This window comes from Athalia rosae, chromosome 5, assembly GCF_917208135.1.
Source record: "Athalia rosae chromosome 5, iyAthRosa1.1, whole genome shotgun sequence".
NCBI classification, from domain to species: Eukaryota; Metazoa; Arthropoda; class Insecta; order Hymenoptera; family Athaliidae; genus Athalia; species Athalia rosae.
The window spans coordinates 3,760,916-3,787,335 of NC_064030.1; the positions used below are offsets into that span (position 1 = coordinate 3,760,916).

Consider the following 26,420-nt stretch of genomic DNA (forward strand, 5'->3'; position numbering starts at 1 on the left):
CATTGTTTCATAGAATAATCACGAGTCTCACTTCCTTCGAACCGATGATCATAAATTGATGAAATATATATTCAAGATCCCGACGACTTTGTTCTGTCTAAAAAAAACAAGTGGACAAAAGAAAAAAAGAAGAAAAAAAGAATAGATTTCGAATGGGAAGAAAGAACAGAAAAAGGAAAAAAAAAAAAAAAATGGACGTTAATAACTAGACGGGAGGAAATTTACGCCACGTTTTCTGGTTTCTGGTGGTTATCTCCAGCTACACGGCACGTAATCTTTACATAGGAAGATCTCGTGGTGCGCGGAGCAGACCGTGGAACTTGATCGGTACATTCACCCTTGCGAGCTTCTGATTGCGTTCAACGCGCTGCCCACACTATTCGCGAACGCTGATTGACACTTGTTCCTGTCTGGCGAGACCAGTGCCGTCCGAACATCCTTTGGATTCCGAACAGATTTTCTATTCTCCCTCCTACTCGGAGATGTTCGCTGTGGTCTCGTCCCTCCTTATTTTCAATCTATACATTCATGATCCGCGATCGAAATAGAATTGAGAAAGAAAAATTTCGTGGATCTCCTTATCCGATTTAATCGACCGCAGAGTTGAGAATATTTTTCTCTCTCTCCGAAACGATCCTCTTCAGAGGATTCGAAGAGAAAATATCGAAGATATCGTTTTTCTCGCGCGAAAGAAATAAAGCGAAGAAAAAAGAAAAACCAAAATCCGCCGAATCCTCGAAAGATATTTTTATCGCCTGTTGGTACGTGGCGAGTTACGCCCCTGACTTTGAGTCGAATAACGCTTGACTCGCCCCGTTTCGTCTTCTCGTCGGGAATCGAACACGGCATGACGACGCGACGGCGTATACCTCCTACCTACCTACGTGTGGAGGACAGCGAGAGCGGCGTGAGCGTCGCGACGTCGACGAGGAGCAGTCGGGTCCTCTTGCTCGCGAGCTTGCGGAGTTAGCGGTAGAGAGGACGAGCCGTTCGGGGGCGGGAGGGGGGGTGGATGGGGGGGTCGTGGCTCGGAGGAGACGAGGGAGGAAGGAACGGAGGCTGTACTTAGTTAGCGGACAATGCGGCCCCTAATGAACAGCCAGGGGCGCCAACCCCCGCCAGACCGACTCTCTACGTATACCGAAGTACGCCGAAATGACCGAGTCAGACGCCCCCCCCCCCCCCCCCCCCCCCCGCCCCCCCCGGTCTCTCCACCGCCTGTATTACACATGTACACTTCCACACACACACACACACGAACACACAGCCTTATGCACGTTTATCCCCCCGTGTACGTATCCGTGTAATTTATACATGTACAGCGCGGATTCGCTTAGATGGTACGTACGCCGCAGCCTCCGCACACCTATATACTCTACGTACGGACGAGTACGAGTTAGAGATGAGAGAGATCGTTACAGGGAGAAGTTTATGTGGTCGAGTCAAGGCCCTGAGAGTCGTTAACACTCGAAGTCTTTTACATATATCCTAACCGTACAGTGATATCGTGTATAGGTAGGTAACACGGGTGTAGGTATACGTCTAGATTCCATATGAATGAGACGAGATCGATCGATCGGGATAACGAAGAGAATTTGGCCCGCCCAGCAGTCGCTGGCGGACGGTTTTGTTTCGTCTCGATTTTCTAATTTTTCAATTTTATTCTCCAAGTGTTTCGCCGCTTACGCGGAGCGGAGAACACCGTTCGGTTGAGCACCGCTGTAAGCCTTCGGTGGTTGTAATTGGATTCAATTGTCCCGCGTTAAATCAGTGACTCCTCCTTTTCTCTCCTCTCCTCTCCTCTCCTCGCCGCTATTCCACTCTCTCTTCCACCCGCGATCTGTCCGACTCCTTCTTTCTCTACCTCCAGGTACGTACGCGTATAATGGTTACCTGTCTCCTTTCATCCCCCGTTCGTCGATCTTTCTCTGTGTGTATATCCATCAATTCGTCACTAGCGGGACGGTATCGCGTTCAACGAACACTTGATCGACGGAAAACACGCTGCGGGAACGGTCATCGAATTCGGTAGGAGGATGAAAAAAAAATACCCATCAAATTATAAAATCGACCGTCGAAATTTCATATCGACCAGAAAGATCTGCGAACGAATGATCACTACTTCTCATTAAATCATCCCGAATCGAATGAGCAATAAATTGAGAAATAATTAGACGTTTCGTTTCTACGGATATCTAGAGAGAGAGAGAGAAAAAAGAAAAAAAGGAAATTTGACAGTAATAACAATGAAATGATGGGGTTTTTTCAACGGTTGATCTCGAGTGAGGACGGACGAGAGTAACGTAAATAAATATGAGAGAATAAGTGTTGGGGTTATAATTTTTACGACGCTACGGAACGTCGAGACGACGACCAACGGTGGTGTAAATGGTATTGGGATGTTGTTCGTTTTACGGTGCAACAGGCTGAGGCGGGGGATGAGGAGGATTCGAGGACCCGTTGAAAGCCGAAGACCTCGAGGCTGACTCGTCTCGTCGTTCTAAGACGTAATCACTAATCGTAAAGTCATCCAGCTAACCACACGATAATTACGACCATCTTCCGTTCCCCTTCATTTTTCTTTCGGGTTCTACCTACCTCGCGCGTTAGACCTGTGCTAATTCTTTCACGTTCTTGTTAAAAAAAAAAAAAAGAAAAGAAAACTCACTGTTCCGAAAAAAGTGTAAGTCGCTAAAATATTTACCTTACGCCACTGTGAAAGGTAGGATGGGGAAAAAAAAAAAATCGGAGAGAGAGAAAACCTTTTTTTCTTTCTTCAATTTTTCAATTAGTTTTATTTAAAAATAATTTTAGTCGAGTGTGCGGTATAAGTGGCTTTAAAATACCTCAATTGTAAACCCTTTTTTACGTATAAGCCACATCTGTGAAAGAAAGGTGGTGTATATATATATTGGGTAGATGTGTGAAGGTGGACAAGAGTGCGAAGGGATGATGAGAAAAAGAGGGATGAAAAAAAAAAGAGGAGGATAAACGACGAAAAAAATGTGATCTCTAACGTTAGCGGTCGCTCAAGCGGGATGAAACGAGGGAAGGCCATGTGGCAAATTTCACTTTGTTATATACATTATACATGTAAATGTACTTGAAAAAATATATAGGTATATTATACCGAGCGTACGTATGTACGTACGTCATCGGTTGTCTTGAAAGATCGACTTAAAAACGCGTTTCTGAAACGAAACACTCGCTCTCGTACGTTATCCGTATACACCCTTCTTTCTCTCGGTGGTGCTCCCGCCGCCGCTCTACGATTATGTTACCCTTCACCCCCTTTCTCTCCCCCCCCCCCCCCCAATCATCATAAGTACTTCGCAAATACTCGCCACTCTATCGTATTGGTAATATTCTAAGCGGTAATTTTACTAATGGCATTTCCTACCCCCCTGCCGGTGGTATGCCTCTGTTTTCTATCTCACGTATAATACGTATATTGATATATATACATACATATGTATATATAAGTGTGTTATATACGGGGTGTGCATCTCGAAAATGAATGGAAATTCAATCGTGAATCCAAACGAGAGCTTTGCGCTCTACTCGATTTTTTCCAAAGTTTCGAAGTTTGATGGGATACGATGTTGTTCGGATCGAATAATTGGATTTTTTTTGTTTTTTTTCTTGCTTTTTTCAAGTGGTAGTCGAACTACAATGCAACGCAGGGGTGCATCGGAAGTATGCACAATGATAATTATAAGGTGGATTCGTATATATCTTCTATTACGTAGCGATATTAACGTAGGATCCAATCGCTGGGATGTCTGCATGGCAGGCGACTGTCTAATGGCTTTTCTCGTATAATCTACGCCTGACTTTGTGCCAGTTTCTACCTCCATTCGCTATGTTCAATCAGTAAGTGTCATGTAATTAAGGGAGTGACAACCGCAGCTAAAATACATCACGATTAATTGTACGTTATACCTACAGGAGGTAACGACGAATTGGCTAATTTTTTTTTTTGATTCATTTCAAAGGTACGAGTTGAAAAACTTTGATTAAAATTAGCCCGATACACTATATATTAATTTACATTATTAGGCTTTTCAAGTTATCGTTTTTACGAGCAGAAAAATTGGAATATCTTCACTGGGTTCAGTCGTAGCCTATTTCAGTCGACGGACTCGTGATCCTGAGTTCCAAATTCCATGGAAAAACTTTACACGATCAATTTTTTGAATTCCTTAGTATTGGCCCGAAAATGGAGAAAATGCCGAAATGTGAAAAAATTAGATATGGTTCGACGAGTTTTACGACCGCGAATGTTGGTTTGGCGAGTTTCGAGCGAACACCTCATTTCCGGTACAGGACTACGCATTATCGTTTCTCGGCCCGAGAATTATCTGCTTGTTTACAGTTGCTAAAAAAAAAAAAAAAGAAGATTAAATAAAAAAGAGGAGATAAAAAGAAAATGCTCCTAAGAGTGAGCTTAAGCTTACAGCATCCTAAATTTATGGAACATTTGTACAAGATACACATACATATAACTCAGGATGATACCCGACCCTCAACAGATGGTTTTCTTCCTAATCATTTAAATAAATATATACATAGTTTGATATTTCGTTTTCAGTTTATCTAGTCGAAAGAATTATTGTTTTTTTCAAAAATATATCCATTTCTTTTCCATCTCCAATGCACAAACTGTATTAAGAATTTCGAAAGAAAATATTCTCCGTTACGCCCGCCGGGTGGAAAATTCGGATCGAAAAAATATCGTGGCTTCGCGGGGAGTATAAATAATTATCGTTCGTCGAGTCGTTGCGTGGGATTTATTTCGTATTTGAAAAAAAAAAAAATGTAAAAAAAAAGTGAATAAAAAAAAAAAAAAACAACGACAATGAGAACCACTGCGCCCGGAGACGCGGGTCCCTTGACGCGAAGGGTCGCGTTGCTGACTCTCGTATTAAATACAGGCCTCGTTAAAAAATTCTGGAAAGCGAGTCACGATTGGCCGTCTACCTCCGATATCTCTGTCCCGCAACTGCTTGACTTTGTGCCGTGGTAATTGACCTTAAAAGCAGACTTGGAACCCGTAATTCAACGGAACGATTGCTGCCGCTTCTGCTCTTGCTCCGCCGTAGCTGCCGCCGCTTCTGATTTCGCTGCTCGCCACTACCGATGACGGGGTATAAATACCGGCTACGTCGTCCCTCGATCGAATAATATACGTGTATAATCGGTGACATCGTCGAAGGAAAAGGATATTTTTTGAAAAAAAAACCAATCGAATCGTTGAACCGAATTGAATATTCTTCGAACTGTCACAGAGAAATGGAGAGAAATCTAACGACGACGTGATCGCTCGGCCGTGGGTACTTTTTTTCATCTCGTTTCGCAGCGATACGAATAAATCGATAACTGCATCAACCGATCGGTTAACAGACCGTCAAATTTTCGATCCTAGATCGCGAGCGCGCTACGTAATCTCATAATTGATAATGCCACGAGTCGTGGATATTTCGCTGTTAGTATATTATAACACGTAATTGTTAATACGGTTAGGTGGATGAAATTCTAATGGAATATCGTTATAATTCCGTCATAATTGCAGCCGTGGCGGAGACGAGAGAGGACGTGTGGTAACTGCGTCGTAATTTACCATGATCCAGTAATTGAGGCATCGCTTGGCGCAGGTAACGTTCGTTCGTTCGTTCGTTCATACCTATAGATATACACATATCTACCTCGAAGCTTGTAATTGTAATGCAAAAGTTTCAACCGTGCTCTACGAGTTGTACCGTGTACAAAGTACGACGCTCTCCTAGTGTACGGAGTAATAATTTCCTTAAGGCCGCTTGTTCCCGCAGCTAGTTAAGTTTTCTTATTATTTAAGGGTAACGTTTAGGTGCAGGGCGCGCTAGCGCACAACGCAGTGCTATATGTATAATGTACGTACGTACGTGTGTCGCTATAAGTTGAACTTGTTTCCCGGGTGCGTAAAGCTCCGCGAGCGAGCGAGCGAGCGAGCGTCTGCTTCATAATACCGAACTTTACACGCTCGAACAACCCCCGAGTTGGAAAGCCCCTCTTTAAATGCAATTCACACGGGCATGTTGCAAGTTCACGTACAAACATTTATACACCATTAGGGGTACGACGTGTACACCTCTACATATTCGAGTAAACGAATTTAATCTCCCCCCCCCCCCCCCCTCCCCCCGTACCTCCGCATAAACTCGCGTTAGTTCCGGGAGTAGGATATACGCTAAAGACTCGCCCGAGTCCCGTGCACGTCCACCTGAGCTCACGGCGTCGCGACGCCTTCTTCCGCGGTGCGGCCGCACCGCTTCTAGCGAAAAAAAATATTTAAAAAAACAAAAAAAACTGAAAAAAACAAAAATGAAAAGAATCCGAAAGATGGACGTTTGTATAAATACCTACCCGCTCGAGTCAAAAGCGTCTATATACCTTAATGACGAACACGCTTCTCTAGAAGCTTTCGGTGTGAACGCCTTCTTGGTTTTGTCAAGTGCGCGCTTATAATGAGCCTCTTTCTACCCTCCTGCCTCGATCCCTCTCTTTCTTCTTCTTATTCCGCCTCTTTCTTTCATCCGGGTTTTTACTCGGCGGCGTTCCCCTTCCCTCCGTACTATCCGCCATTAAAAATTTCACTTCTGGAATATGTTGCCGACCACGAATACACCGTGAAACCTGGAGAACGTACGTACGTATACGTACGTGCTGCGGCATTCGCGCGGCGCGATCCTGACGGACTTTATCATATACACACACGGAAACTTTCAGGACTCTGGCGACGAGTTTTTTTTCCGATTCTTCGCAGTTCTTTTTTTCTATATAGCTCCGAAGTTTCGTGGCGAGATCTCTTAGCAATCTCAGGACGATGACGATACGATGAAATTTCTTCAAGGCGAGATAGAATTTAATCGAATCTTTGACGCGAGCTTTCCATCCGGAGTCCAGGCTACCGCTACAATAGCTGGTGATCTCGTGTAATTTATAGGGAGGCCGGAATACCGGGGGCTCGTTGGAATTTTATTCGAATCGACTGGCTGAGATCGTCGCGCGGTTTTGCGAACAAAACCTCGTTACATACCACAGATATGTACATAGATACATATATATGTACGGGTAGAAAAATTAATTCAACAATAGGTGTACTTATAAAGTAGAGTAACGCGATAGTCGGCGCATGTTTCGGGGGTCTTTCGGACGCCTTGTATATTACATATAATATAAAAACTGTGAATACATAGATATAAAAAGATACATGGGACTGCACGTACACACACATACACACACACACGCCACGTCATACGTACATGTTTACGTCGTCTGTGTGCGTGTAATATAGACCCGGTCGAGTTGTGGCGTTGATTGCGCCACAAAGGGTGCAATTATGCTTGGCCCTGCAGCAATCACGGCCCATTCTGCGATTCCGCCGTTTGACCTGCACTCCCCTCCCCTCGGCGTCACCTCTTTTTCTACCCTTCTTCGGCTTCTGCCATCCCCCCCCCTCCCCCCCAACTCCACGGCTCGCGCGTCTTTTTATTTAAATACAACCTCGAATGCTCTACGTAGTCAATGCAATTTAACCCCGTGGTACCTACGGGGAGTATAAAAAGTTGCGGGTAAAAAAAAAAAAATAAAAAAGGGAAGAAAAAACGAAGGAGAAGAAAAAAAAAATAAAAAATTGCGGTAATGAACGATTGTATCCGACGTATATACAATCGTCTCGCCGGGTATATAATAAGTGTAACGCAAAAGAAATTAGAACGGCGTCAAAATCGAATCCCGACGTCGGGGGACGTCTCGTATCATTCTTTCTTTCTTTCTTTTTTTTTTTTTTTGGGTAAATTTTTCGCGACCACTTGTGTATAATTTTTGCGGAAAAAATTAGTCACGGTTCAGGTCTCGTCGCTACGCAGGTCCGGCGTTACGGGATGATCTCTAATAAATCTCATTGCCCTCGAAAAAACAAGGGGGCGGGGGGGGGGGGGGGGGGGAAGAAAAATAAAGAAAGTGATAAAGACCTCCTCTGAGAAGCACTTGAAAAAGTAAAAACTCAATTAAACAAAGATCCTGGAAGTCGAGTTGACACTTATGACCCGCGACTGTTCGGCCACGCCGCTGCGCGAAGACCTCATGGGGTTCGAAAAGAGGGCCCGGACTCGTACGGGCCCCGTGAACCCCCCGGGGTTCCGCGCAAACGTATACGAAAAGACCTCCCACAGCGTTATATTAGTTGGTTCAGTTCGGACTAATGGACTACCATAAGATAATTAAACCAGCTCTCTCATAATACCCGGAGACCCCCCGTCTCCGTCTGCAGACACACTTGCCGCTACCAGTTAACCCCTCGTCCGATATCCGATTCGTTATTGATGCGATATGACGTCTACATTTATCATCTCCATGCTTTACTGCGTACGGGGCATTCCGTGTAAAATTTCAAACGGTTTCGTATGTCCCGAAAACCGATCGACTGATTGCTTTTCTTTATTTCATTTTTTTTTTTTTATCGCGTTCTCCTCGGGACGATTTCTTCGAGACAATTTTATCGGACTCCGTACAGGTTGTGGTTTGAAGAGTGATCGCACGCGGATGAACGAAAAAAAAAAATTTTAATGATTAATCAAGGTGAAAAAAAAAAGCGAAGTGAAAAGTGTGACGGGAGAGGGTGAGTATAGTGCGTACGTGGATTATGGGTATATACATATATATATGTATATTGTACGTGTAATAAAGTTAAACCGTTCATTTCATGGGGCATAAAATTAGTTCTTCTTATTCTATTTTGCGGTTTATACTCCGGCGTTGAGTTTAGTAAAACAGGATGTCGCCGTGACGATATAATTTAAGCGTTGGTTTATTATATAAAAGGCCTGAGCGTGCCGGTGGTGCCGCGGCGCGCTGGATATCGTACGGGTGGTGTTTCCCCAGGGATATATTCCAGATGTCTCTGGTCTCAGAAGAGAACTTGAAGTCAACTTATAACAGACCCTCTCCCCCGCCCCCCCCCCCCCCCCCCCCCTAAAACCCATAAGCTGCCTGCAGGAAGGCGCGGTTTAAAACACCCTAATCTCTCTGTCTTAATGCTCTTGTTTTTGGTTATACTATGTATTAACTGGTTGTGTACGTATACCGGCTATGTGCACGAATACACCTATACGTACAGCGTGTACCGGTCGACTCAAAACTTCGTACCGTTGCACGAGAGCTGCCACGCCCCCCCGCCCCCCTATTTTCTACGACACCTTTGTCAACGTTATGATAACTTACGCGTACACCCTATTTATAATTTTATCGGAAAGAAAGAAGTTGGCAAATAAATAATCCGATAATATGAATTTTCAACTATAATATAGGAAAATTAATATGCAAAGATTAATTTGGTAGCGTCGTCGATCATTCATCGTGATCGAAATAACCCGTATATATATATATATAACGTGTATTATGTACACATACGATGGATACTAAAATTAATTTGGTAATCTGGTTGACGAAGCGAAACATTTTACGGGAAAATTTCATTATCAAGATAAACGGCTACCGTAAAGCTTGGAATTGGAAAAAGAAAAAAAAAAAGAAAAGAAAATATTTACGGACTATATTCGTCTCATCCGATAACCCTGTCATCGGTATCAGATATAAAATAATTTCATTGAATATCATTGAGCATCTCGTATTATTTTATATTTCCGTAACGGTGCATCTGGCGACGAGCACGTAGCTTGAGAAAAAATAATATATCTTCATAAACCAGGGATGAGAGAGAGCTGAATTTGGGGGGCGTTGTTATTTTTTCAAAATCTCAACCGTACCTCGTACCGCAACGGGGACGAAAAGTTGGCGGCCAATTGTCAAAATAAGAAAATTCGTAGAGCTGGTACACAAGCGTGGGGGTGAGTTTTTGTAACGTAGGAACAGATAAAACCGACAAACCGACCACACCCACCGTGAAATTTTCAAAGACAAATATTTGCACGTGTTTTTACCCAAATACACCGAAGGCAGCTTATAATATCGCCGTATGCAGGGAGCGGAGAAAAGGACCGGATTTTTACATTGGTATATCTTTTCGACGTTGCATTTCCTGCTACGCTGCAGCAGCAGGGACACAAACCGAGAAGATATTCGAATCCCCAAGGACTATACAACAGTTGACACTTCTCCGGTACAGATATGTTGTTTCTACTCCCCGCCAAAAATATGGAAAAATATATTTCGCCCAGGCTTCACGCGCACGCCCAGGTATACATGACCGAGGAAATTGTAAGATTTTTCGAAAAAAAACAAAAAATAAAAAACATAGTTCCTCGCAGAGTGAAAGCAATTATATCGGAATTGTCGGGCGAGTCCTCGAAAGTCTTCCGATTTTTCGAGGGTCGCCCTTTGAACGAGGTATTAAAATCGTGACGTCACGTGGAGAACGTTCTCAATATAATGAGCGGAGCGATTCGGACGCGTGGCGGGAGGTCGCAGGAACCATACGGAGAAGGGGTCACTTCGGGGGTAGAAAAAGCCCGAAGGGGGGAGAGGGAAATTGTCGGTGGGTACGGGGATATTGCCTGTTGGGTGATTTATCTAGTAATACTGGCCGACAGCCGCGAGCCGATCGGGCTGTGCCGTTGCCGGGAACTCAAACGCGACCAACTACCACCCGGGAGAACCGTAGGAATTGAGAAATGAGAAGAAAATAATAAAGAAAAAGCGAGGCGACTTTCACGCCGTTTTTGAAGCCCTTCTTTTGTACCCCTTTGCCGAGGATCGAGTTCCTCCGGGTCTACGGTACGGCGTCGTGTAACAGTCGCGCTCATCTATACGCCTGAAAAATCTGTCTTTTCAACGAGGGTTGAAAATTCGTGGTTGAAAATTAAAATAATTCCCACGAATATTGCCCGTTATAATGGGAGTGCGTATAATGTGGAAATATATCTCGTGTTTCAGATTACGTTTTGATGGGGCTAGACATTCACCCCCGGAGCGAGAAGTATTAAAAGTCTACGCTAACCGGTGAGTAGACCTAAGCTGCATGCTTCCTTCGACTCTGAACTTTCTACGTAAATAATTAACGAAAATGATTGTCGACGAATCGAGTTATACCGCAGCTGCTGTTGGTATAATTACGATACCTGCACGCGGAAAATTTCATTCTCGGACACGATTTTTACGATACGAACGACCGAACGCCACGTAGCACCGCTTATAGTTCATCCTGATTATTATTAATATTTTATTATTTTTTTATACGCCCCTTTTTTCATGGTTCTTTTCTCTTTTCTTTGGTCGTCGGCGCACATAGCGCGGTGACACATCATCTCCCTCTTCGTTCGTCTTATTAATCTCAATAAGGCAATTATTGTCGCCCGAATGGGATGGGTAGGCATTTCACTCATATCGCAGTCTATCCAACTTACTTGCTCGAAGGTAGCGGAGGGTTGGAACAACGGTCGGGTTCGATATTTTGTTCAATGTCGTCGACAGGTGGTTCGAAAGAATTCCGACCGTCGTTTTGCGGCACCTCGACAATAACTCCGTCTGGCTGCTTTGAAAAATTGTTCGCCTCGCGCGAATGAACTGCCAAGTGGAAATTCGACGGTAGGCTTTAATCCGTGATTTTTTTTGATATCATCGGAATGATTTTCTCGCCAAAAGCGTATCGGTTGGTTTTTTTTTTTCCTACCTTTTATTTTCCATTCCGGTGATTTTCGATCGGCGCAGGTCAATTTTTCCGACCGTTGGTTCGAATCCGTTACTACTTGACACCGAACGGGGTCGGTCTCAATAATAATGTGGACCGAGGGAGGGTCTCGGATCTCCACTGAGCAATATCCCTTTCCTCTCCTCTTTCCTCGCCCCTTTCCGTCTTTTCCTTTCCCTCTTTTCTCAAACGTTCACATACCTACCTGTTCATATTATTGGTGTGTATATATAGGAACGACCCCTTAGCAATTTATTTATTACCAGACTCGACGCGGCGCATTATTATTGCATTTTAGAAAATGATTGCCTCTTTCACATACATACATATATACATGTATGTATTACATATTTATTCCAACGAAATAGAGCGCATACGTGCATACGGACCGAACCGAATGATCGAAAATCTCCAATCTATTTTTTTCTCCTCTCTTTTCGTCCTCCCCAAACCGCGTCGATCCTGATCGATATTTTCTGCAGCCCACAGTCAAATGGTATGCAGGGAATAAGAATATAAGAAAAAAAAAAAAAAAACGATACAGCGATCCTAATCGAAGGGGTGCGATGAGGGGAGAGTCGGTTAAAGAGGGAACAAAAAAAAATTTTTACCAAAGAGAAAAAAATGAAAAACTTGCGGGAGTGTTAGGTGCTAAGTGACAAGGGTGCAATTAGCTAGTGTGCTTCGAATCTGTAGGTGACGTTCAAATTACACAGCGTCCTTTTACCACGTGTACCTACCGTATAATGTACATACGTGGCACATAAGTGCTGTATCTATACGTGTATATAATGGAACATATTTGGTATACGCATGTATTCGCGCATTAGGTGAAATAATGCCATGCGAAAGGTTAAAAAGTTATTCGAAATTTAAACGGGACGTCTCGAATATCGAGCAGATTATTGTTTATGGTTGTAATAAATTTCGTGAGCGGTACCGTACACACGTGTACCTAGGACGCGTTGAAGTGGCGTTGGAAGTGATAGAGAAGAGAGGAAAAAAAAAAAGGTGAAAGAAAAAGAGGATAGAAGCGTGAAGAGAAAATCCCATATGCGTCGAAAAGTACGAAATGGATGTATAGAGGCAAAGGAGAGACGGAGGACGGCGGATCGAGGGTGGGAAAAAGTGGCGGCGGAGAGGAGGGGTGGGTTTAGTAAAAAATTCAGCGAGTGAATAAATCAAGGGATGTCGTAGCAACCTAGGCTCTGCTTTTAGTTTAAGTATCCGGGGTGGCCAGTCCCTCGCCACTCGCCTATATTTTATCTCGTATAATGCGCTCGAAAAGAAATAGGTAACTACCAAAACGAGGCCACGAATCCATATACTCTCAGTTCGGACCCTCAGGGACGACAAAGTTATTATCACAAGCTTCCGAAAACCTCGTCTCAGAATCTCATATACATTCGTTTCTCTCCTCTCTACATATTAGGGTGAGTTGAAAAATTTCTTTTTTTTTTATTCTTTTAGCATGGGGGCAGAATTTGTACCTTATAAAGAAAGAAAATTTTTCACTTGATATTTTGAAAAATTAAGACATATCGATTGGTTTTAGTCGTAGACCCACTTTGGTTCATCGCAATCCATGCATGGGTCGAAATATTCGAATTTCTCAATTCACCAGCAAACTCGAGCTTTGCTGGAGTCAGGTAGCCACGGGCGCGCGGTTTGTTGTGGGGCGTCACCTCTGCTCAGCCTCGAAGGTGACGTCTCACAACAAAGCCCTACGGTGCTGGCTGCGCTGATTCCAGCAAAGCTCGGGCCCCTCGTAAACCGAGAAATTCGAATATTTCGACCCATACATGGATTGCGATGAAGCAAAGTGGCTCTACGACTAAAAGCAATTGGTCTGTCTTAATTTTTCTGCTCCTAACAGCGAATACTTGATGATTACTTGATCGATTGCATGAGTAGATGATTTTGTCTTTCAGATTTGGTTTTCTGAGCTGATTATACGTGACATTACCCTCGAGAAGCCAAAAAAAAAAAAATCGATTTTTGGGCCAAGAGTAAAGTAGTTTAAAAATTGATTGTATTACACTTTTCTTACGTATTTTGACCTCAGAAATCCGAATCTGGAAGAAAAATTGATCTATCTCTAAAATTGACCGAGTTATCGCCAATTTTCAGCTTTTCGGGGTCAAAAATAAAAAATTGATTTTTTAGTCTATCTTAATGTAATTTGAGCTCAGGAATCCGAATCCGGAAGGAAAATTGATCTATCTGCAAAAATGTATTTTGACCTCAGAAACACGAATCCGTTGTCCAAATTAATCGATTTTTTCCCCTCGAGATATCTCAATTTTTCTGCCCTCTGAAGTATTTTAAAAATCGATCGTATGACACCTTGTAACGCATTTCGGTCTCAGGAACACGAATCCGTAGATCAAATTCAGCTACGAACCTAATCTATCAATAAAATCCATGGCCACGAAATCACGTATTCAAAATTTCAATGCATCATCAAATTCCGATCATTCGTTCTCGAGATACGACGGGAAATGTGATGGCGGGTTACGTAGCCCGAGATTTTATATTTTAGCGGGCTGGGCCAGAGCGCTCTCTATCTCGTTCGTCTTTCTACCGCTTTGCGGCGTATCGCCTCGCATCCTACGCTCCCACCACGCCGAGCTTTCTCGCACCAAAATCCATATATAAAAATCATTGGGCAAATGCAGTCCGCGCGGAGTTCGGTGGCAAGCTCCGGCTCACCCAATCAAAAAGAAGTTCGCATCAGCCAATGGGACTTCCTATTTTTACACGTGCTTCGGGCATCTTGACCTACGGCACGTGCCAGAATTGAAACATAATTTATGGCTTTTTAATAGGTGATGAGGTGTGAAATCACAGTCCTTATTTTTTTTCTTGCTCCTTTTGAGAGCAGGTGTCAGCCGAGCTGTCATCACCTGATTAAGATCTTGTTCACACCTCATAAATTACCCCTTTCATCCACCTGATCGGCGGCAACCTTTTGCGGCATTTCTGCGAATTTAAATGGTTCAGGGTACACCCAGCGAGTTCATTTCTGTCCATGAGGCTTTACGGAAAGCTTAAGACCTTTAGTACAGAAACAGAGGCACCAAGTGTACATAAAAAAAAAAAAAAAAAAAAATCCCAAATAAATTCTTCTTCCCTTGCATCGTGTTGTAATGCATTATAAAAGGTAGACTGATAGATTTGTAATAAAATGGTCGGTCTTTGTAATTGCACACGCATAATCAGAGTTTTTTATTGTCAGTCTACCAATTTTTCCCATCGAGATATTTCAATTTTTCTACTCCAAAAAGCGAAAAATTGGCGATAACTCGATTAATTTTATAGATGGATTCCTCCGATCAAAATACATGAAAATAACACATAAACCCTATTAAAAAAAATGTTGATTTTTGGGCCAAAACTGGAGTATTTTTAAAATCGATCGAAAGACACTTTTCTTACGTACTTTGACCTCAGGAATCCGAATCTGAAAGAAAAATTGACCTATCTCTAAAATTGACCGAGTTATCGCTAATTTTCAGCTTTTTGGGGTCAAAAATAAAAAATTGATATTTTAGTCTATTTTAATGTAATTCGAGCTCAGAAATCCGAATCCGGAGGAAAAATTGCTCTATCTGCAAAAATGACCGAGTTATCCCCATTTTTTCGCATTTTTTTCCATAAATTTGAGGATATCTCGAAGGGAAAAAATCGTAGCTCAATTTTCTCAACGGATTCGTGTTCCTGAGGTCAAAATACATAAGATAAGTGCCCTACGATCAATTTTAAAAAATAAAAATTTTTGGCCAAAATTTGAGATTTTTCCAAGGGGTACCCCTTACGATTTTTTCAAATTTTGACCAAAAATTTTTATTTTTTAAAATTGATCGTATGGCACTTTTCTTATGTATTTTGACCTCAGGAACACGAATCCGTTGTCCAAATTGAGCTACGATTTTTTCCCTTCGAGATATCCTCAAATTTATGGCAAAAAATGCGATAATTTGGCGATAACTCGATCATTTTTCAAGATAGATTAATTTTTCTTTAGGATTCGGATTCCTGAGCTCAAATTACATTAATAAAGACTCAAAAATCAATTTTTAATTTTTGACCCCAAAAAGCTGAAAATTGGCGATAACTCGGTCAATTCTGGAGATAGATCAATTTTTCTTTCAGATTCGGATTCCTGAGGTCAAAATACGTCAGAAAAGCATATTAAACCCAATGAAAACAATGATTTATTTTTTGCTCAAAAATCGAATTTGTTTTGGGTTCTTCAAGCGCAATCTTACGTATAATCAGCTCAGGAAACCAAATCTGAAAGCCAAAATCATCTACTCATGCAATCGATCGAGTAATCATTAGGTGGAAATTTTTTTTGCCGTAAGTACCCCACTTGATTAATTATTTCTTTGAAAAACAAGTGGGCTACCTCAAAATATCAAGTGAAAAATTTTAGTTTTTCATAAGGTACAAATTCTGCCCCCATGTTGAGAAAATAAAAAAAAAAATTTCTTTCAACCCACGCTACTACATATACTTATTTTTTTTCACCCCTTAAAGACAAGGGGTGACTCTTCCGAGTAGATGTTCTCTCTCCTTTCGTTTTTGAAACGTGTTTTCATTTTTTTCGATAGCGAGTCCGCGATTTTGATTCTGCTTCGACATCGCGTAGTCGTGTAATGTATACGGGAGCGAGAGAGAGGAGAGGGTTTTTACTTGGAGAGTGGCCAAAGTGAAAAGAGCTATAGTGTCTGTATGGTGGTAGTTCTTCGGATTTGGAACGAGCCGAAGTAGCGAGATGTGGACGGTGTGTGTCAAAGGGTGGGATCCGACGATTGGGTGAGCCTCTGGAGTTGTAACGAGATTTGAAAGATGTTGATTTTTTCGTGTCAAATATAAAGAGAATGGAAAGGAATAGAATCGTACCGAAATTTTCGCTGCTGCAACACACGTGTACGTTAAGGGTATTTTTCGGGATGTTGATTCTGCTTGTTAGTAACTTTTGAAACGGCAACTACGATCTAAATATTGAAGTAAGCTACGTAATAACGCTATTGTTTGTACTTGCTTTTAACTAGATGCTTCCTATCTTACTTGCATAAATTATTAATAAAGTTTCGATTAACTCATTCCCAGTCTCCGCTGCTTTAGAGCTCTACTTTACCATCGCCTGTTCACAGGGTGTTCCAATTGGTACGAAGGTCGTTGTGCGATTTCACCTGAGAAATGGCTACGCCTGAATAGTCCCAACAGATTTCATCGGTTCTTATTTCCCCGGCAACTTTTTCACGCTTCGAACTACATTTTTTTTCAATCTTTTCTCTTCTCACCCGCGCGAAGATATCCACTCGGAAATTTATTCGCTCGAAATGGGACACCCCGTGTATGCATATAAATTGTACACACCCAACTTTTAATTAGCAGTACATGAAATTGGGAAGAGTATCAACTTGCTATACCTTGTACCACACTGCAATGGATCGCGTAATTAGTTGAAAACTTTTTCTTTCTATTTTTTTTTTCATTCATTTTTTTTCCAAAATAATAACATCGTATCGTCTCGTTAACATATTTTTTAATCAAGCTGTTATTTTTTACATTAAATATATCAAATGTAAAGATCGTAATTTTATAATTACCGCATCAGATTCAAAAAAAGAAAATTTTTCCGTTTTTTTTTTTTTTTACTTTATTCTTGCGTTCATATTTACTTGTCAAAGAAATACGGTATTATAGAATTTTCATTCAATTAGGTATTCTCTGTTAGTCGAGTGATGAGAGTTGAAAGAAAAAAGACTATAAAAAATTGAGAGAAAATTTTGCAGAAATGTTCGTGAAAATCCGTACACCTATAGCAACGTGTTTCGTGTCATCGGATCCGCTGTCATTCCGGTTGCGATTTTAATTGGCTGGTTAGATTTTGATGTTTTAAAATCACCCGTTATTAATATGTAACTCGAAGCTCATAATAATTACCAGAGCAGATGGAAACGTAGCTTTACCACGTTGTTATTATACTCGTTCTTTCTGTCTTCATCTCCTCTGCTTTCTCTCCTTATATTGCTTTATCTTTATTTCTCTCTCGCTGTTTCGTTATTGCGCGAAGTTAATTTTACCTTCTCACGTTACTTCCAATGTACGCAGGAGTTTGTTAATAAACTTGTCCGTTATACCTCGCGTGTGTATAATATTCAGGTGTATCAGATTCCTATAATTTTCAAAGATACCTAAACCACGACGCGCCAATTTTTCCACCGAATTTGTTTCTTCTTTCTATTCAATACTCGGATTGATTCGAGGTACGTGGTCCAGGGGAGCAAAAAACGAAAGATAAAGAAACGGTAATGAAATAAAATAAAGAAAAAATAAATGTGATTCAGCACGATACTTGTGTTCGAACGTAAGCGAAACGGCGATATTGCATTACCCGTGTGCACTGCGGTATCCATGAGTTTCGGTTTCTTTGTTCGCCGTATAGTTGGGGATCAGATTGCAATAAATTAACCACCGTGATCTTGAGTCACGAATCAGATTAGCCGCTCAACGGGTAGGTATTAAGAAAAGTAGAAGCCGCAGTGGGGGATAAGAGAAGAAACAGTCAAAGCTGAGGCAATCGATAATCGACCTCGTTTGAGGTAATTGTTGTGTAATGTGTAATCAATCGATCAAAGACTTCTCGTTAGCGAATCGACTTCCTTTTATTTTCGCTAATTTCTTCGCGGTGCGCCAAGCAACAAGGATTAATTAGCGGTCGCATGGATTCGCGGTGGTGGCGCACTTCTAAAATGAAAGAAAAAAAAAAAAAAAAGCAGGAAAAAATGAGGGTGTGCGTTAAAAATTGGAACGACGTATCCTCGGTGCGCTTACGGGGATCGAGTTGAGGCACGTGGAGAAATTGTTGGTGGAAAACAAAACCGAATCGGCAAAATATCTCGGGACGAGAGTGCACTGGCTATAGCCTACCTATGGACTATTACGAGTATAGGAAGGGTGGCTCATCTTGTAATGGACTCAGGAGACAGCTCCGAGTCAGCTAATGGACCCTTGCTTTCCCAGAAAAGCTCTTAGTATCTATGCCACTCGAGCATCGCGAGCTTTTATGCGACGTGATTCTGGAATTTTCGAAATACTCAACGCGATACCTTGGTAATTTGCACAAATTATGCTCAATTTTTTTTTTCCTTTCTCTTCCCCCATTCAACTCTTTTTTTTTTCTCTTCTCTCTGAAAACTTCAATCGATCGTCATCGAACGGGATGTCATTAACTCCCTGAAATATTGCGAGAAATGAAGTACGTTGTTATGCATCGCGACCGGTGATCGGCGCGATATTCGCAGCGAAAGATCTCCCTCCCTCAGCCCCCTGAAATCCGACGTGCCATCATCCCTGTAGTAAAAAAAAAAGCAATACGAACCCGAGGCTCCATCTCTCTTTCCCTTTTATTCCATCTTCCGCCCGTCCTCTCCGCCCGCCCCTCGGTCCGAGTTTCTGGGTCCACTCTTGAGAGTACCTCATCCCCCCGGTCCCCCCATCCCCGATCTTCCGTTCCTCATCCCCCCACCCTGGACGTCTGATGTCCGATACATCAGCCCCATGCATAATAAATCCCGGGCAGACGGGCGCAGGTTGGAAAGAGAAACGTTGGATAAGGGAGAGGAGAGAAAGAGATACCGCCAGCACTCTCCTCGGTAAAGTCCCGAAACGAAAGTCCGGTGATGGAGAGCCTCCTGGATATCAATATCGGGGATTGTCCAACCGACGAACTTCACCATCAAATTTTCGTAAATATGTTTGCTCTTTTTCCGATGGCTTTACGTACCTATATCTGCTGCGGCGGTATACGCGCGCACGCACACGTGGAAACAGATCGCGCATCAGGGATCTGCGTACCTAATCGCGAATCTGTCCGAAAGTAGGAGAATTTTTTCATCATCGTCGCTATTGCGTTACCGCGTCTCGTGATCCACGCAAATAATATATGCCGGTTCAGAAGTTGCAGCGAGCCGATCACGCCTGAGTTAGGTACGTATAGAAGCGGAAATAGAGAGAGAGAGACAGAGAGAGAGAGAGAGATAGTGGTTGACAGACACCGCGGTTCGGGACAAAGCAGACAGAGTACAGAAAATCTCCATTAAACTCCCCAGAAGTGATTAGACATTCTGCCATAGCATTGCTACCCGCGCGTATATACTTGTTTCCTTATTCCTTTCTCATTTCTCTTTTTCTCCACTTTACCGCGATATCCATCCCCTTACTTCTTCGCCTCTTCGCTCCCCTTTCCCGCCCCGTAGCTCCGACTCGCGCCATACCGAGAACTTCCACCTTTCCCTTAGCCCTAGCACTCAAAGAGCTTTCCTTTTTCGAAAGCTCGATCTCTTTTTCACCGATATTTGACTCCTTGCCAGCCTCCGTGAGCGCGGAATAACTATTGCAGTTTCGAACATCGACCGCCGCTCTATGCCGATCGAACGTTGACTATAAATCTGTGGAACTTCTATCGGTTCCGCCAACTTTTTAGACCCCCGTGCGTCGCGAGAATTATTCGTTATCCCGATGCAGCTATACGATACGAGAAACGTGGAAATTTTTTTTTTTTTTCAAACAAATCAAGAACGAAAAGAACTAACTTCTAATTTTTGTAAGAATAAAAATTTTTTGCAATCATTATTTTACTTCGTTGCTTTGCGATTTTTTTTATCATATCTGCGCTGCCTGTACTTCCGTCCTTTGAATCTCTTTTCTAGACAAAAAGCGTTTTCTTCGTTTTCCTCCGTCTCTCTTCTCTTTCATTATCAATTTTTTTTCTCCCCTCCTACTGATATTCAAGAGTCCCACGGCCCCTTGATTATACGTAGAATGGTTTACATTATTTTTAATCCGAGTAATTGGCAGACCCTGACAACGAGGCGGCACCCAAGAAGCTCTCGAAGCTAATTTCATTTAAACGCTAATTTTATCAACTCGGTTGAAAATCTCTGTACGTATATATCGCACGTATATAATATATCTTCCGTACGGTTACACGTTGTTTTTTCATCAGTGAAATAAATTTGTATCCAAAACAGAAAAAAATAAGGGGTAGCTTCTACCCGTTCGACGATGGTTTTTTTTCCTGTCGCGTTTTCCATTCGATCGTAGTATAATTTAACAATTAAATCTCGGCTTGATTAATTAACGTGTTTTAACGATTCTTGGGGGGGATGGGTTTTTTTTTTGTACACGTGTGTGCGCGTAGGTAGCTGTAACGATATTATTCCGATAGTGGAATTGAAGTACGTCACACCTGTCTCGTGCTCAATTTAATCAGAAAACCCATCAAAGCTCCTCTTTCTAATTAAAAAAAACTACATCTGCCCAATGGCTATAAACATAAACCAATCCATTTTGCAATCCTTTGGTGCGGTGAGGTGAAAAAAAAAAAAAAAAAAAGTAAAAATAAATAAAAAGAAATAGAAGCAGAAACTGAACGCGGAGAGAGAATAAGAAGAAAAAAAAAAAAAAAAAGGTCATACATAGCCTTTCCTAATTTAATCTGGCGAATGATTCCGTGATTCCCGAACGGGAAACCCTTTCATTACTTAGTTCCCACCCCCCTCTGATTCCCGACTTTCCACCTAACCACCCGTTTCTCCCTCGGAACCGCTACACAACACTAAATCAACGGACAGTGTAATTTTTGTAATGGGAGGTGTGGCTTGCCAGGGGTGGACCAGAACCGGAATAAGAGGGGATATTCAACCTTGGTGGGGATCTACACCCCTCTGAATTTAGTGGAGGGGAGTTTTAGGGGTTGGTGGAAAGTGGTACAGGGAAAGTCAAACAAAGTTAGTTCACACTGCACGATGCAATTCTCATATCCTTTTGTCTTCCTTATTTCTTTCACTCAAATTATACTCGCGATTTCAGAAAGAATTCATTCTCAACTCTACTCCGATCTCGCCGAGTTCTTTATTTTTCACCTTCGATCGATCACGAAAATTACACAAGTCATACATTCAATGAAGAATATTTGAAGGAATCAGGAGAAAAAAGAAACAATTCGAATCTGAGACGAGTCCAAAACCGAAGAGAAAAAGGAGAGATCAACGAATGCGCGGGGAATCAAAAATATAATTCAGAAGTATTTTTTTTTTCTTCCAAATCCGGCAAATGCATCGCCCGCGTTGTACGTGATAACATTTTATAATGTTGCGGAAAGGGGTGAGAATCTGAATCGCGTGGCAGGAAATTCTGTGCAGCGGTGAGAGCGAGTGGTGGGGTTTGAAGTACCTTTGGTGGGGGATGTTTCCGACTTTAGGGGATGTGGTGGGGAAAATAAGGGATGGTTAGTGTTGGAGGGGGAAGTTATCACAGTCGACGGCGTGCTACTGCCGCACGCGACAGTTTACAACCAGCTGCCAAAGCGGTGGGTTCTCTCCACTGCAGGGGTGCCAGTTATAATTATATCCGCACGAGCTTTTCCGCTACTTTTCGGTACGCTCGAAGTTTGTTGCGTTTCCTAGTTTTTCCAAAACTGAAGGAAATCTAAATATTCGAAAATTAAAAAATGACCGAACAATCGAACGAATAAAAGAAAAATTAAACTGAAATCAAAGTAGATAATTTCAAAGCACGTAGAAAAGTTTTATTCGAATTTTGGTTTCAATTTTTCACTCGTAATTTGACACGACAGTGATAATACCTCATAGTTTACGTTACGTTTCATCATGAATATTTGTGTTTTATAAAAATCATATCGTTACACACGTTTAATTTAATATTGTTGTTATGAATCAAGTTATGAAGTTTCGATCGTAGTTCGATGTACGCTGTTGATATAATTGGGGGATAAAGCGAGAAATTTTATCGTTGTGTGTTTCATTGAATTTTGTTTCATTAAAATTTTAAATCAAAAAAAAAAAAAAGGAACCAAAGAGTTTGAGCTGTGAACTGTGAATCTGAATTTGCTATAAAAAAAAAGACCGTATTTCATTGCTAAAATAAATCGTCGCACAAACAGTAAAAATTGCACCCTACGTGAAGCCACCACATGGTCGAACATCGTTACCAGGTAATCCGTTCACATAATTCATCCGTAGAAGTAAAATATAAAATAAAAAGAAAAATGAGGTTTTTTTCTCTCCCTTGTCTTTTTGTCGTTATCGATGGAAAAAAAAAAAAAAACTTCATTAACATATGGACCTGCGGAGTGACGGAAAAATATGAAAAGAAGGGAAAGCCAGTTTCTCTCGTGTAATACGGGCTTTAATAACAGCAACCACTCGTCGTCGAGTGTCGTTGTTTTGAGCACTGGTTGGTGCTTTCGTTTAATTTGAACCTCTTGCTTCTGTTGATATAATGAACCTGGGCTCCGGTGTACGTGGCACATAGATACCTACGTGTACGTATGTATATGTACGTTCAGTTTTACTCGGTGTATGCACGACCCGTACGTACGTATTCGTTCGGTTGCTTTTCGATAATTGGCACTAGTTCCAGAACCCTGGGCTCGTTAGCCGACCAAGTAAAGAGAATGGCTTAATTATTTCGTTTGAAGTTTGAGAAGGGGTTAGATATAGCTACATCGGTTTGCAGGGGTATGTACATACATATTATGTACACACACACATATATCTATATACATATATATATATACATACCGTACATACCCGCGTACATACGTACACACCTACAGTCGTACATACCTACGGGAGTACACGAATAAATTGGGAACAGGAACGGCGTTTATTTTGCACGACAAATTGGTCGGGCTAATTGGCTAACTGCCGCGTATTTTAGAGCTGTAAGGGAGCGCGGGCGTGCGTTCCGATGCTGCTGCAGCTCTTCCGCTGCTGCCGCTGCTGTTGCCTCGCTACCTCTTGCTTTTGTTACCGTTTTTCACTCCGCATTGGTATAATTCGACGTCAAGCTGCACTTGCGAAAAATATGCTCATCCTTTTTTTTCCCTTTTCGTCGAACGAAAATCTTTCGAATTTTTATCCAAGTCGGTTTAACGCGCTTTGGAATCGTTATTATACCCGAATCATATCGGAAAATTCGCAAGCTCAACCTGATTTTATAGTATTCAAGCATCGCAGCATACGTGCTGGACCTCGAGTTGGCTACTGTTTTCAGAATTGTACGAGATTGAATTTTTTTTGATTGAATTTCTCTTTTTCCTTAATTTTTTAAGTGGCTGTAGGGCAAAGGAACCTCGCCAAATGGAACTGAAAACGGAATGAATGAAGAGAAAAAAGTACTTTATGAAAATGGAATAAGACTCGAGTAGGTACAATAGAAAGAGTTCAGTTATACATTAATAATGTACCGGGGATTAATTTGGAAAAAAGTTTTCCAACGTTTCTGAAAAAGAAAAATCTAATTAACGATATTTAAAAATCATAAAGGCTAATGCCGGTGAGAGGCGAGCGGGTATAGCTGCAGCAAAACATTAAATAAATATAACGATAAAATACACAAATGTGTAATGAACAAAAAAAAAAAGAAGAAAAAAAACGAAACACGAAAAATGAAAAAGTTAAAAATTTTCCGAAAGGGATGCGGAGCGTGGAACGATGTTGATTATGTCCGTGTACGCGAGTGTGGTGGAGATGGATGTTTGTATACTACGGAAGGTATAATATAAAAGAGAAAGATTTCCCTCTATTGGATTTTATGCTAGAGCTTTGAAATTCCAGGGAGTAATAATTTGTTGCCACGTGTGTGTGATATATGGACACTTATGTGTAGTGTATAGCGTTATATTCCGGGACGATAAAATGCCATTTGGATATACATCAAAACGGAAAATATAATCTCCTTAAGTTTTACACCCCTCCAATATCTTACAACTGACCACTCAGCTACCCGTACCACTTTCCCCAACCACCCGGCTCTTTCGTCCGTCCGTCCGTCCGTCCAAGTCCGCCACTCAAAAGTGTGTTGCTTTTACGTAAATTGAAACCTCCGGAGCTTTTAGTGAGTGCTTTCAAACTTCGGGACGATCACGCTAGGTGGCACGAGTTTATCCTTACAAGTTGAAGGTATTTTACTTTGACTGAAAATATTATAAACTATCGCTGATAATACTCGCAAAATTTCAACCGTTGCCGATCGATCAATTATTTCTCTCGTAGCTCCAGATAATTTGACATTCGGTTTTTTGTGTTTTTTTTTTTTCTGTCGTCCTCATCGATTTCACGGGTAAATATTGGGGGTCGCGACCCGGAGAGAATACGCGGTCGAAGACTCGAAATTTCGCCGGTGATCTCTTTGTACGGATAATGAGCAATCGCGCCGATCGTTCGTACCTTCGGCCTTCCGCGGCCTTAAAACGAACAGAATGGATCCGTTATATGTAGCTGAAAAGACAATTCTCTTTCAATAACGAACAATTAACAATACTTCCGTTTCGCCGGGCAGAATGCGGCTTTATTTTCTGTTTCCAGTTTCGATAGTTCGAGACAGCGGCAGCAGCAGCAGCAGTTCCTTATATTCTTCTTCTTCTTATGACGGTGGGTAGGTGGCCGGTATCCTCTCTTTTAGTTGGCTTCTTCCTTACTCTCGAGCACTCACGGATTCCGAGTGTATTGGCTCCTGCCTTTTTCTTTTCCTCTTTTCCTCTTTTCTTCCCCTTACTTTACCTTCTGCCTCCTGCCTCTCGATTCGATCTTTCGATTATCAAGCCCTATCCCTGCCTCAGCCGGCTAGTCCCATTGTCTTCTTGGCTCTTTCAATTAATGTTTTGATTGATTTCACCCTACCCTCACTCCGCTACCCGCGTTCAACCGGCACACCCATCCACTCGCTACTTCGAAACGGTGGTTCTTCTCCGTAGCCAAGATTGAGTCGATCTCTAAGAGCCTTTCGCGCAATTCGACTTATATCCCGGTGTATACGGTGGTACATCTATACGGCTGTTACTTGTTTCACTTTTTCTCGCCCTCTCCCTCTCTCCTTTTTTTTATACTTTTCCTTTTTTTTTCTGCTCACCTGAGCTGCCACTGCACTCCCTGCAATCCACCGCGTGATTGCTCTTCTCTACAATTTTCCCCAACTTATTCTCATAAAGTTTGTCGAGAAAATTGGAACGCCATACACTCGCGCACGATCTACACTCAAAAGAAAGTAGATCCGGACGGTTTACATACCTCGAGTCTCGTTTTTTCATTTTCATTTTTTATTCGCCCGTACTCGTTCATTTTTGCAACGTAACACATTGAATTTTTACCAATTTTTTGTTTATAGATGTATGTTTTTTTTTTTTCTTCTTTACTTCCTTCGGTTATGTTCGCGATTCAATTCTCCTGATTTCGAATCTGCCGTTTTCGTATCAAGATTTTACTCATGCCGCGCGCTATATTTGCGGTGTCAGTGCGAATAAGAAAAGTTGAAGAAAAATCAATTTTCACTCTGTTATATGCTGGTATATTCCCTACGGTAGTAGAACTTGCAACTTTTTCGCATTTAAATGCGACGCGAATACGTTCGCTGAAATATTCACCTGTACACACGGGTGTGTACGCAGGTACCGTGTACCTCGTATCACGATTTCATCGATATCCACCCGCGTGCAATGAAAAAAAAAAAGAAAAAAAAAAAATAAAGAAAGAAAGAAAAAGCTTGAGATAATGAATAAAGCTTTTGAAAGCACGTTTCATACGAAAACACGAGGGAAGACGTGGCTCGCGAACGCACAAAACTTGTAAATGCCGCAGGTTCGGTACCTACGGGATGAAAGGAGAAGGGCGCTTGGCCACGGTGGCTGTTTTAT

The 26,420-nt window shown here is 41.9% G+C and overlaps 1 protein-coding gene across 3 annotated transcripts in view; it reads left to right on the forward strand.

The window, feature by feature from the left end:
- Window positions 1-26,420, forward strand: part of LOC105690774 (LIM domain only protein 3-like) — a 69,197-nt gene that overhangs the window by 26,887 nt on the left and 15,890 nt on the right. The window contains exon 4 of one of the 3 annotated variants that reach the window (XM_020855194.2): window positions 10,933-10,998. The exons of 1 other annotated variant lie outside the window; for it this stretch is intronic. The gene's annotated coding sequence lies outside the window, so the exon portion shown is untranslated. Of the gene's footprint in view, window positions 1-10,932; window positions 10,999-22,053; window positions 22,719-26,420 lie in introns of those variants that run through there. One more of the 3 variants, XM_012408866.3, reaches the window with a different exon arrangement.